Source organism: Lissotriton vulgaris, chromosome 3_1 (assembly GCF_964263255.1).
Source record: "Lissotriton vulgaris chromosome 3_1, aLisVul1.2, whole genome shotgun sequence".
NCBI lineage: Eukaryota > Metazoa > Chordata > Amphibia > Caudata > Salamandridae > Lissotriton > Lissotriton vulgaris.
In genome coordinates, this window is record NC_141689.1 from 1,711,060,558 (window position 1) to 1,711,072,649 (window position 12,092).

A 12,092-nucleotide genomic window follows, 5' to 3' on the forward strand; every position below is an offset into this window, starting at 1 on the left:
CTCAGGGCAAATTTGAAACAAACCAGGACCTGCTGAACAAAGCCATCTTCTGGCTCAATAACAATAGACCGCTGCCACCTGACCTAGATGGCGGAATTCTGAGCGTCAGGAGGGTGGGATGACTGGGTACGCTGCCCAAAACCTTTCCGGGAGATCTGATTTTAATTAAATTCAAACACAGGAACATTGTCCCCTATCTAAGATCTTCACACCCCAAAACTGGAGATGGCCCTATTTGTATCTGTGATTTGTTTGACTTTTATCCTGGCCCCAGAGTATCGAACTATAAAATCCGTTGAAAGGGGGGTTCCTGTGTACCATGCGCTTTTATTCTGTACAAGATTGTTTTTAGTTTGCTTTAAATAGCCGGATTTATTTTCCCCTTTTTTTTAAACCTGCAACCAATTGTGTCTCTATATATGTATGTATTTTTTTCTCTGTTGCTTTTATGGTTTTAAATTTAAAAACCGAATAAAGCTTGATTCGATTTGATTTGATTTGATTTGACACTAACAATCACCAACAAAAAGAATTCTAACTCCTTTGTTTGATTATGCCAGCTTTGGTTTTGAGACATAGGTCCAGATTCTAAAACCATTCACAGAATTCAGCACAGCACCCAAAGGGGCTGTGCTGCATTGCATGACAGAGAGAGAGCAGGAGAGTGCCATATTTACAGAGATATGATACTCTCCCCCCTCCCCTTATCACCGGCGCTGATTTCATCTGCTAGGCGCCAGGCACACATTTTAGCACCATATTGCTATGGTGCGTTCCTCAATTTAGCATAGGTTTTTTACAGGAAGGGTACCCTAAAGCCATTTGTGCTGTGCTGCCTAACTCTAGGTTTTTGAATCCATTTTAAATCACACTTTCAGCCTTATTCATGAAGGCTAAATCGGCTCGCAAAGGGCCGGATTCTGAGAATCCGGCCCTTTGCGAGTGCGATTTTTGCATTTGGGATTCAGCATCCCAAATGCAAAAATCGGTAATTGCTAAATCGCTAAATTGCGAGGAATTACATTTAAGGAATCTCTATTTGAGATTCCTTAAATGCAATTCATGAAGCATTTGAAAATTGCGAAAATGCAATTTTGGGCCGCTATTTACCGAGAGGTCAGACCTCTCGGTAAATAGCAAAAACTTAGAAAAATGCTTTTAAAAGCATTTTTCTAAGTTGCATGTTGCACACACACATGTCCTTTGGACATGTGTGTGCGCAACACCTGTTTCAATTTGCATTTAAGGGGTGCTACAGGGTGTCCTTTGGACACCCCTGGCACCCTTTAAATCGCTATCTTATTTGCGAGTAGCAAATTGCTAATCGCAAATAAGGAATACTCCCCATGCATTCCTATGGGCCTTTTGGCCCATAGGAATGCATGGGGAGTTGTTCCTTATTTGCGATTAGCAATTAGCTAATCGCAAATAAGGAATCAGTGGGAATCGCAATTAATATTGCGATTCCTACATGATTACCGTTTTGCGAGTCTCAAATAGCGATTCCTTATGATTCGCTATTTGAGCCTCGCAAAACGGCCCGATCATGAATCAGGCTGTTAGAGGCTTGCATCATGCATTTACCACTTTGCTTGGTGCAAACGTGACGTAAGCCTCTCATAAATATGCCCCATCCTCTTTAGAAATTGAACTTTTCATAATTAAGAAATAGTACTTTTAAATTGTGAATATCAATCACAATTTATTTCAAATAACACGATAAGTTGCAGCAAACTTGATTTCATCTCACATTGCATCTTGCACCTTCGTTGATGAGCGGGTGTCACTCTTATCCTTTTCAAAGTGTCTTCATCACCAGGATCAAGGGTGTTGATGAACTGCGCAGCCAGACTGCTTCCACCTTAATTATGTGGTGTGAAAAACTACAAAGACTATAACTCATCGAGCCAAGAAGCTGAAATGTAATGCGGTTTCTGATTTGAACACGTTTTACATATTCAACAATGTTTGCCAAAATGCTTTTATGGGCATTTTTCATTTTTTTCTTCTCATTTATTTACCATAGGTGAGTCACGGAACGCTTTCAGAAACGTGTTAATACGGTGGACTGGACTGTAGGACAAAGCCCGGCAGTTTAATGTCTCAGAGCAAGGAGATGACAATATGAGGCGAGAGAAGGGCTGGTTATTACAACGCCTTGTACTGTCCGGAGGTAGTTTAACAAGCTTTAGAAGGGATGGCACTTTGTCGTTTGAAAAATGTGTGAAATCTGGTATGAACTAAGCTTGATTTTTCAGACTAGCAAATCACATAAAGGACAAAATATTAAGCACAGGCATGTTATCGGTGCAACACTTTAGATGGCTGTGTCTTTCCTCTTTCATTGCTCTATTCTTTTTTTTATGGGAGCTGTATTTGGCCTCTACAGTCTCCGAATAATGCCATGGAGCATGATCATGTACAAAACATGAGAATCGATATAAAATCCCATCAGTGGTACGGATTAACTAATCATAGAACGTCTGTTCTGGTGAGGTCTCACCTGTTGTGTGCCTCGATGAGATGAGATAGTGTACACTATGCCTATCAGGATCTTACCAGGTAATATGAAAATTCCAAAGAGCCGGAAATATGCACAGCAATATTCTTAATGATGTAGTCGTTGGATTAATATTAACTCACTAAGAATAAAAAACAAACAATACTGTACTAAGTGCGTTTTTAGTGTAATTGGGTGTTAGCTTTGGTCAAGGAACAGCCACAATCCCTTGCAGGCTGAGCCACAAAAAGTCACTAAATTAGCCTGTGCCTAAATAAGAGGCAATGTGTAAAGTATTTATGAAGCACAGAACAGTAATAAAGTGAAAACAAAACACAAGAAAAATCCAACACCTTTTTAGAAAAATAGAGTAAAATCTATTAAATTACATGTTACCAAAACAACAAAAATTCAATCAGCAGTACCAGAGATATGATTTTTTTAAAAGTTTTAGTAAAACCTAGTGCCTAAAGTATCAAATCACCAACCATGGACATCTAGTGGTGAAAATCAGGTAAAAGTAAAAAAAGATGACGACCATCAAGCAGGCTCATCCCAGTCTATTCCTGGTTCTCAGATCAGTTTTTAGCCAGACATATTTTCCCGGGGACCACCACCTCCCTGGGGCTAAAATAAATAATGATGCATGGGCAGGCTCCAGTATCCCCCATGCAACCCTTAGGACCGTCACCTCCAAGGGGCATAAATACATGAATAAAGGGGGTCTGTTATGGACCCCCAGCCCCGGGGACCACCACCTTCCCAGTACCGTCTCGAGCAATGTCAAATGATGCCCACCCGGGCCATTGCGGTTTGCTATGCTTGCCAGAAGCTCTAATCCTGACGTGCCATAGCAAACAAGAGGTCTGTTTTGAACAAGCAAGAATATTTTGCTCTTGCTTGCTCAAAGTGGAGCACTTTGCTTTTTACACACAGGGAGCTGCATGTCAGCAGTTCCCTAAGTGTAAAAAAGGATGCCGTCTGGGAACATCGGGTCCTTCAAGCTTCCCCTGCGGTCCCTAATCTGGAGAATGTGGGTGCCCTGGGCACCCACACTTCAGGCCGGGCAAAGAGGATGGGGTCCCGGGGCCTACATCGGCTTGGGAGAGGGACTGCACAGCCCTCCTTCCATTTGTTTCTTTTAAAAAGGGAAATGGGTCCCAAGGGCCAAAATCGGACCTGAAATACCAGGCCAGGCTTTCTCCTTCCGTCAATAATACTATATATTTTTTTGCAACTCCATCGCAGCACTCTGAATGGCCCCCCCAGATAAATAAATAAATAAATAAATAAAAAGTATTCAAGCATTTATTTACTCAATAATATATTAACTCATACACTTATACAAACAGTGACACTTGTACTCAAAGACAAAATCATAGACTTATGTACCAATTCACAGCGTCAACAAGACACTGATGCACATACTTATCAATCTAATCTGACAGTGATGCACTCACATATAGGCAATGATGCACCCACTTAAAGACCTACTGAATTACTGACATGTCCACTCACTAACCCACACAGAGACTGATGCATCCACTCATCAATCCACTCACAACTAAAACATCCACTGACAAGCTGACTCACACACTAATGCACCCTCTCAGAGACATATACACACACAGGGTTTGATTCACAGAACTAACTTAAGACAAAATCCTAAACTTGCTATCATTTTAGTATTCACAGAAGGCACTTACTCCTTTTGGTATTCACAGAAGGCACTTACTCATTGATGAGTATGTGTCTTCTGTGAATACCAAAATGGGTAAGGGCACTTACTCATTTTTGTTTACAGAAGGCACTTACTCATCAATGAGTAAGTGCCTTCGGTGGATACCAAAATTAGTAAATGCCTTCTGTGAATACCAAATTGAGTAAGTGCCTTCTGTGAATACCAAAATGGTAGGATTTTGTCTTAAGTTAGTTCTGTGAATCGGGCCCACTGTAGCTAGTCCAAGACCCAGTCAGATACAAATGCACTCATTCACACAGTTGCTTAGACATTGAGCCACCGACTTCGACTCTGATGCACTCACCGACCAACTCACACAGATACCCACTCAGACATTGACGCCACCCCTTGTAGACTTACAGAGATACTGATGTATTCTTTGAGAGATCAACTGAGTTATTGATGAAGTTAGTATGAAACCCATTAAGAAGCTAATGCATGCATTCATACACCCAATTACACAGCCCCTGAGACACTGACATACCCACTTAGACAATGATGTAACTATAGACACATCCACTGAGAGATTGAGATATCGTGTCACAGACCTACTCAGATACTGACACATGTATTCACAGACAGTGAAACATCTATTGTGAAGCTGACTTATAGACTGTTCTACCCATGTACAGATCCACTCAGAGACTGATGCACCCTTTGGAAAACCCAGTCAGATATTGATGCACCTTCTCACTGCCCTCCTTGGACTTTGATGCATGTACTCACAGAGCTATTCACAAACTTATACAATCACTAACAGAGTGATTCAAACACTGATGCATCCTCTCACAGATCATCTCATACAGTAAAATACCCAGTTATTGATTCAGTCAGACACTGACACATCCACCAAAAGATTTACTTACATAGTGATGCCCTAGTGATAGACCTTTCAGACACTGCTGTTCCTACTGACCAAATCATTGAGACAGTAATATATTCAGCACTGTCCCACTGGGACACCGATACAACCACTTAGATACCTAGAGAGAGAGAGAAAGAGTGATGCAGTTACGCACAGACCAACTCAGACTCTGATGCACACACTTACATACTCAAATCAAATCAAATTCCTTTATGTGGCATATAAAAATACCATAAAAGTAACAATTTATCCATAGGTTACAATGCTAATCTCATTTTTTTTAAAAAGGAATAATACAACAGTTTAAAATCTACATGGTACAGATTAAATATATCTAGCTAAAAAACAGACATCACATGTAACATATCTCTCATAAAGCAGCCCCATCTGCAGGTGTCGTTCACGTTCACGATTAACCTGGTAGTCGTTAATCTAAAAGCTATCCTTAAAAAATGTGTGATACAGAAGAGTGTAAAGGTGTCTGTGGCCAATTTCAGAAATAAAAGCGCCACCCGTGCTTGTTTAAATCTGGCTTTTTTTAGGATAGCCCTCAGAAAGACTCTTCTTGGATGAGAATAAAATGGGCAGAATAAAACAAAGTGAAGGGTGTCCTGTGGAGACCTATGGTTGCAGCCACAGGGCCCCTTCAACTCTAGATGCGGAAAAAAACCCTGCTGGTTCTGCTAAAATGTGATGCAGAAGGTTTAACCTGAACCGAGTCCTTACAAATCTGTTACATTACGCTGATAACTCATACATTCTCTTCTCTCCCTTAAATAGGACCCAATTGGTTTCCTTGAGCCGCCGACCTCTGTAGCACACATGTTGTGCAGTTAGTTTAGGTGAGTCCTTCCACACACACCCTGGTTACGAGGCATTTATGTTTCTTCATATTTCCTTAATTTATTTTATTTTATTCAAATCCTTTAGTAAATCACCTTACTATGCAGTGCATTTACCCTTTAATAGTGACGTCATTATAGTAGGTAGCTTGACCAATACCCGCACGTTGTACTTTACCTCCACTATAATGATACACAACTGAACGCTTGGGCATGATCACCCATGACTCAAGTTAAGTCGGATATTAACTAACCTCTGATCACCATAACTGACTTCACCAATGTGTGTCTTAAACAGTATTTCTTGTATCTTTTGTTTTTATCCCCACTTGCAGGTCCACCGAGACAAGGCAGGGTATGTGGTTACACACTTACCCCCTAGTGTAGATAGCATAAACACTGATCCTCAAGAAGTGTCCTGATCATCATTGACTACTGAGACACGAAACATGTTGATCATCGGAGAGTAGAACCCCTACCATTAGGCACTTGAGGACTAGGTTTGGGTCCTCTCCACGTCATTTTAATTAGGCAGTTTACCTTGATAATAAAATTTGGTTAGGACTAACTGACCTATTTTAATTATCACCCCCCTTCTACTACACACACTTTTTTTTTTTACACACTTGGCCTCTCACCCCCACTGCACCCACCAGCAGGAACAAAAGAGCCCTGATAAAGAGCCCCGGCTTCGGTGCCCGTCAGGTATTGCAGCTTCTACATCTTACCCAAAATTCATAAGGGTGTGACCCCGGTCCCTGGCCGCCCTATTGTGTCAGGGATTGGCTCCATTTTGGAACCCCTCTCCATCTTCTGTGACCACTTCTTGCAACCAGTAGTCAGAGACACTCCATCATTTGTGAGAGGCACCACCGACATCTTGCAATTGCGAATCATAGATGGGAATACCAACACAGATGAGATTGACCTCCTCATCACACTTGATGTGGAGGCCCTCCATACGAATATTCCACAGAGGGCCACCCTAGAGGTTGTTGAGTCAGCCCTCAGTTTACTTGTCTGGTCACCCCCCACTCCTGTTGCATTTATAATGGAATGTGCTATCCTGGCTTTGACAGAGAACTTCTTCGAGTACAAACAACAGTTGTTCCATCAAAGCAAGGGTACATCTATGGGTAGCACCTTCGCTCCAAATCTAGCCTGTATCTACATGGCACATTTCGAACAACACTACATCTTTGACACCAATAACCCATACCACAGTAATTTATTGCTGTGGAAATGCTTTATTGATGACATTTTGATTTTCTGGCATGGGACACAAACTGACTGTGACGAGTTTGTGAGGTGGATTAATTGACTCAATGACTACCTCAGGTTTTCCCATACGATTTCTGATACATCAATTCCATTCCTGGACATCAACATTACATTGACAACAGGGCATCTACATTCCTCTTTGTACAAAAAAACCACCGATCAAAATAGCTTACTCTTGTACACCAGTCACCACCCTAACACTGAGAGATAATCTACAAGTGGGCCAGTTCTTACGAATAAGGCGTAATTGCACAAGAATCACCGACTACAAAACAGAAGCTAACACACTTGCTGACAACCTCAGAGCTAGAGGGTACCCTGAGAAACAAATAAGAGACTCCCTGAAAAGGGCCAGTAACAACCCCAGGGAACCCTTACTGGTAACCCATTCTAAACCACTGACTAACAATCTCACGTGCTTACCATCCTTCACTCCTGATGCAGCACGGATCAAGAAGTTAATTCTGAAACATTGGCATATTTTGAACACTGGGGACTTACAACTACCCAGACCTAGATTTACATATAAGCACACTTGCAACCTAAAGGATACTCTAGTATACACTAGACCCAAAAGGGCCAGCCCGGAAACCCAGAGGACCCTATGGAGTCTGCCCCCGGTAATCAGACACTATCCCTGTGGTTCGTGTGTTGCATGCCAACTTACAGTTGCAACCAAAGAGTTAACATTACAACCTAACTTTAAGTGGACACAGTAGAGACACATTAATTGCAACTGTAAACATTGTATTTACATGCTCACATGTCCGTGTGGAAGGAAATACATAGGCATGACTATGCGACCAATAAAGACAAGACGTAGTGAACATAGGAGCAACATATGCTGCCAAAAGGTTACCACTAAGCTATACATTCACTACAAAGAAACTTCACATAGCTCTGACGATCTATGTTGGACGTGTCGTAATTTGACAATGGCCGGGTTAGCGCTTAGCTTTGCTACACGTTATTTCCCTTAACTTGGCCTTACTCGAAAAATGCCATTTTGTATGTTACGGCGGCCATTTTAGGGAATGAGCGGCCTCGTGGTCAGCATGCCCTTTAGTTCTTTGTCCGTGCCGCTGACCACTCGAGTTTGCCCAGCAACAGGCTATTTTTAGTAACAGTCAAGCCTGTACATGCGCAGTTCCAACTGACCAGTCACCCCTCAGGAATGTTCCGCCAAATTGACCAGTGGAGTTGTTACCCCTCCCATGAGTTGGCTGTGCTCCAAAAATGACCATATATGTACATAAACTCTGTAAACCTTGTACCGCCTATCTTTTTATTACCTGTATAATGTATAAAAGAAGGACTCACACCAATGTTCGGTGTGATACTTCTTGCATTGCCGAAGGGTGCTGTAGGAATGTACCACCACCCCATGGGGTCTTAATAAACTTGTCTTTTGTACTTTTCAGTTTCCGTGCCAACAGTTCTTTCGGTGTAAGTGGGTTATCTGCGGAGCATGTAGGCCTTGGGAACCCAATACCACAAATTGGCGACCACGAAGGGACTCATCGGCGACTCGGATGCCCGAAGGAGAGGTTGTGACGAAGGATTGGAAACTTGCCATGGACGCGTACGCTGCCACTGAGTGACCCGAGTCTTGGCACCCACGGTGTTTTCTTCCTTTCCTTCTGATCTGACCTTCCAGGTGGCGCCGGTCTCCGACTGAGATCCTGATCGTCTGCGTTGCTGTACAGTTCCTGTTTGGCTGATTCGATTAAAGACCTTAGCAGTTGGAATCTGGATATTTGAGATTGGGTAAGATTTGTGATCGGTAAGGTAGTCTACGGACGCTTACTGAAGTTCTATGATTGTGACTATGATTTGAGTTAGCTAACATTTTGACTTTGTGAACTTTGAATATATGTGTAGTGCACTCCACATAGGCAGGCATGTAGAGATGTTTCTCTAATTTTGTTTGTACTCTGAGCGGCACATTTGTGTGAAGTACTGTAAGTGCCATTTATATGGTATCACGCTTTCGTGATACTTTTTGAACATGCCTGTTTTAAGCACGCTCAGAGGGATGTGCTGTCTTGGAAATGGTACCACAATTAGGTTAGCGGAATCTCAGCCGGCTCCCCCAGAGGGAACTCCAAACCGTGAGATGTATGTTAAATTTGGCCTTCCCCCTATACTGTACAGTAAATTATGGCATAAATATACTAGAACTGATCCGGAGTTGCAATGGCCACTACATGGGTCGTTTGATTTGCGAAAGGTTCAATTTGTGGAGCAATGTTTGTTTCAGCGCAGGTCTAGACAGGATATGTTTGATTGTGTGCGAATGTGGGAGAAAGCGGTGCGTGAACGTATGAAGCGTGAAGTTGCCTTGGCGGACAAAGAGCAGCGCAAGGCTGCTCGAGATAAAGCTTTACAGCTTGAGGAAAAGGAGGCACAGGAAAAGAAAGAGAGAGAGGCACGGGAACGTAATTTGCAAACGACCGGTCAATTTCCTATTCGACGACCGCTTTATCCTGTCCTTAATAATGAAATTGATGATTTTTCGTTATTAGATCGATCTCCGCCTCCGTACGTTCCTCCTACGGCTCCGACTGAGGATTCTGGTGATGAAGAACAGGACAAGTCGGGAAAAGGGGATAAGTCGAGTGTCAGGTTATCTGCGGAGAGATCCGTGGAATTGCGTAGTTGTGCTCGGAAATTGAATTTAAATCATATAACTGTGTCAGACGTTGTTGCCGAAAGGGGTAAATGGACAGAACGAGAATTGATGTGTTTTTTGAATACTTTTGCAGATGAAGTTGTTACTCGATTTCGTAAATATTCAGAGACTTTAGAACCTAAGGCTGTGTCGGTTCATCGTGAGAATTTGGATAAAGGTTTATTTGTTATTGCAGATGTCGATACCTTTTTCAAACAACTGATCCAGCTGCGGGATGAGACGTCCAGCTTGCGGGAAGATAAGAACAAGGATAAGGAGTCCGTGCCGGGGTCCACTGAGCAGTCTAAGGAGTGTTCTCTCCGGGGTTGAGATAAGAATTCTAAAATGCATGTTATGCCTATGCGTGAAGCTGCACCTTTGTATGTTCCCCCTAAAGGGGATGGTACAGATGACGATAAAACGTCGAAGGATGCGAAGGGGTACTTTATATATAATTGGGTGTATACGCCTTGGAATAGAGCAGATGTTATGGCACTAAAAAACTCCTTACCTGATCTCCGAAAAAATCCAGTCGCATTCTATGAAGGGGTGGAGGGGGCCATTTCCTCTTGTGTTATGGCTCTTGTTGATATAGATCTCTTTTTTGGGTTAATTCTTCCGCCTGATATGTGGAGGTCGATTCGTAAAACTAATGATCAAGCGATGCTTGGGGGAACTTGGAAAGAAATAAACCAGGCTGACTTAGACAGGGAGCCTGCATGTAAACCATGTGATTTGATTTTAGACCTCCCAGCGGCTATTTTAACTAAACTAAAAACGCTTGTTCCTTCTAAAAAGATCGATTGGACTATGTTAGCTTCGTGCAAACAAAAGTTAGATGAATTGGTATCCGATTTCTTTACACGTTTCGAGGAAGCGTTTCATGATTACAGTGGTCAATCGTTAACGGATGATACGGGTAGGCATCTGTTTGTTGATAAGTACGTGGCTAATCTCCTACCGGAGATTGCAAAGCGGTTAAAAGCGAGTGAAAGTTCCTGGACCATGGCGACCCCTGCGTCTTTGTTAACTATGGCTCAGTATTATGAACGACAGGAATTAGAGGCTAAAGAAAGTGCAGATAAGAAAACGAAGGAATTGTAAACAAAGGTGATGTTGGCACAGGTTCGTGGGACGCAATCTAGAGGGAATGATAGAGGTAGACGAGGAGGGAGTAATGCGTCGTACGGTCGTACTGACATAGCGGAGGACCAATGTGCATATTGTAAAGAGTTTGGGCATTGGGCTGAAGATTGTCCGGTACTTCGTGAACAGCGTAGTCAGCGTGGTCGAGGAGGTGGTAGAGCGAGGAATAATTATTCAGGAGCGAGAGGTGGCGGAAGTGATTGTGGTAGGTTTGAAACGAGGGGCCGTGGTCAGGATGAACGAAATGCTTTTGATAGACAAAATCAATATCAGATCTCGGAGGATGAGAATGTGGAGCACCAGGATTATGTGCACGCATAGGATTGCGTAGGATGGGGTACGGAATCGGTTGAAGTGCCAGTAGATCAAAGAGGTCCATATGTATCAGCGGGCATTTTGGGTTCTACTGATCAGTTTTTAGTTGACACAGGAGCTACTCGTAGTGCCTTGTCCAAAAACTTGGTTCCAAGGCTCCCCTGTCTGGTGAAACGATAACATGTATAGGGTTTGATGGCACACCCTCTCCTAGCCCATTATCACAACCTCTTGCACTTTGCATTGACAAATTTTTCAGTTTTGGTCCATTTTTGTTGTCACCTCACACCCCAGATAACATTATGGGCATTGATTTGCTCAAATACTTTCGAGCAACGATACGCTGCGCTCCCGAAGGAGTGCGAGTTATTTTAAATGACAATTACCCAGATTCAGACAGATTTTGTACCATACAGGAAATTGAAGCATTAGCCTCTCTCCCTCATACGTTGTGGGCGACCTCAGATACGGATGTGGGACAGATGCTTATTCCACCTATTCGAATTACTGTCAAGGAGGGAGTACTTTTGCCACGTGTACCACAGTATAAGATCTCTAGGGAAGGTAAAATTGCCCTGACGCATATCGTTCAGGATTTGATCATTGCAGGAGTGGTGGAGGAAGTTCCTTGCAATGTTTGTAATAGCCCTATTCTTCAGATTCTTAAGAAAGACACTGACGACAAAGTCTATTGATTTGAGAGAAATTAACAAAATTGTCATCCCTCAATA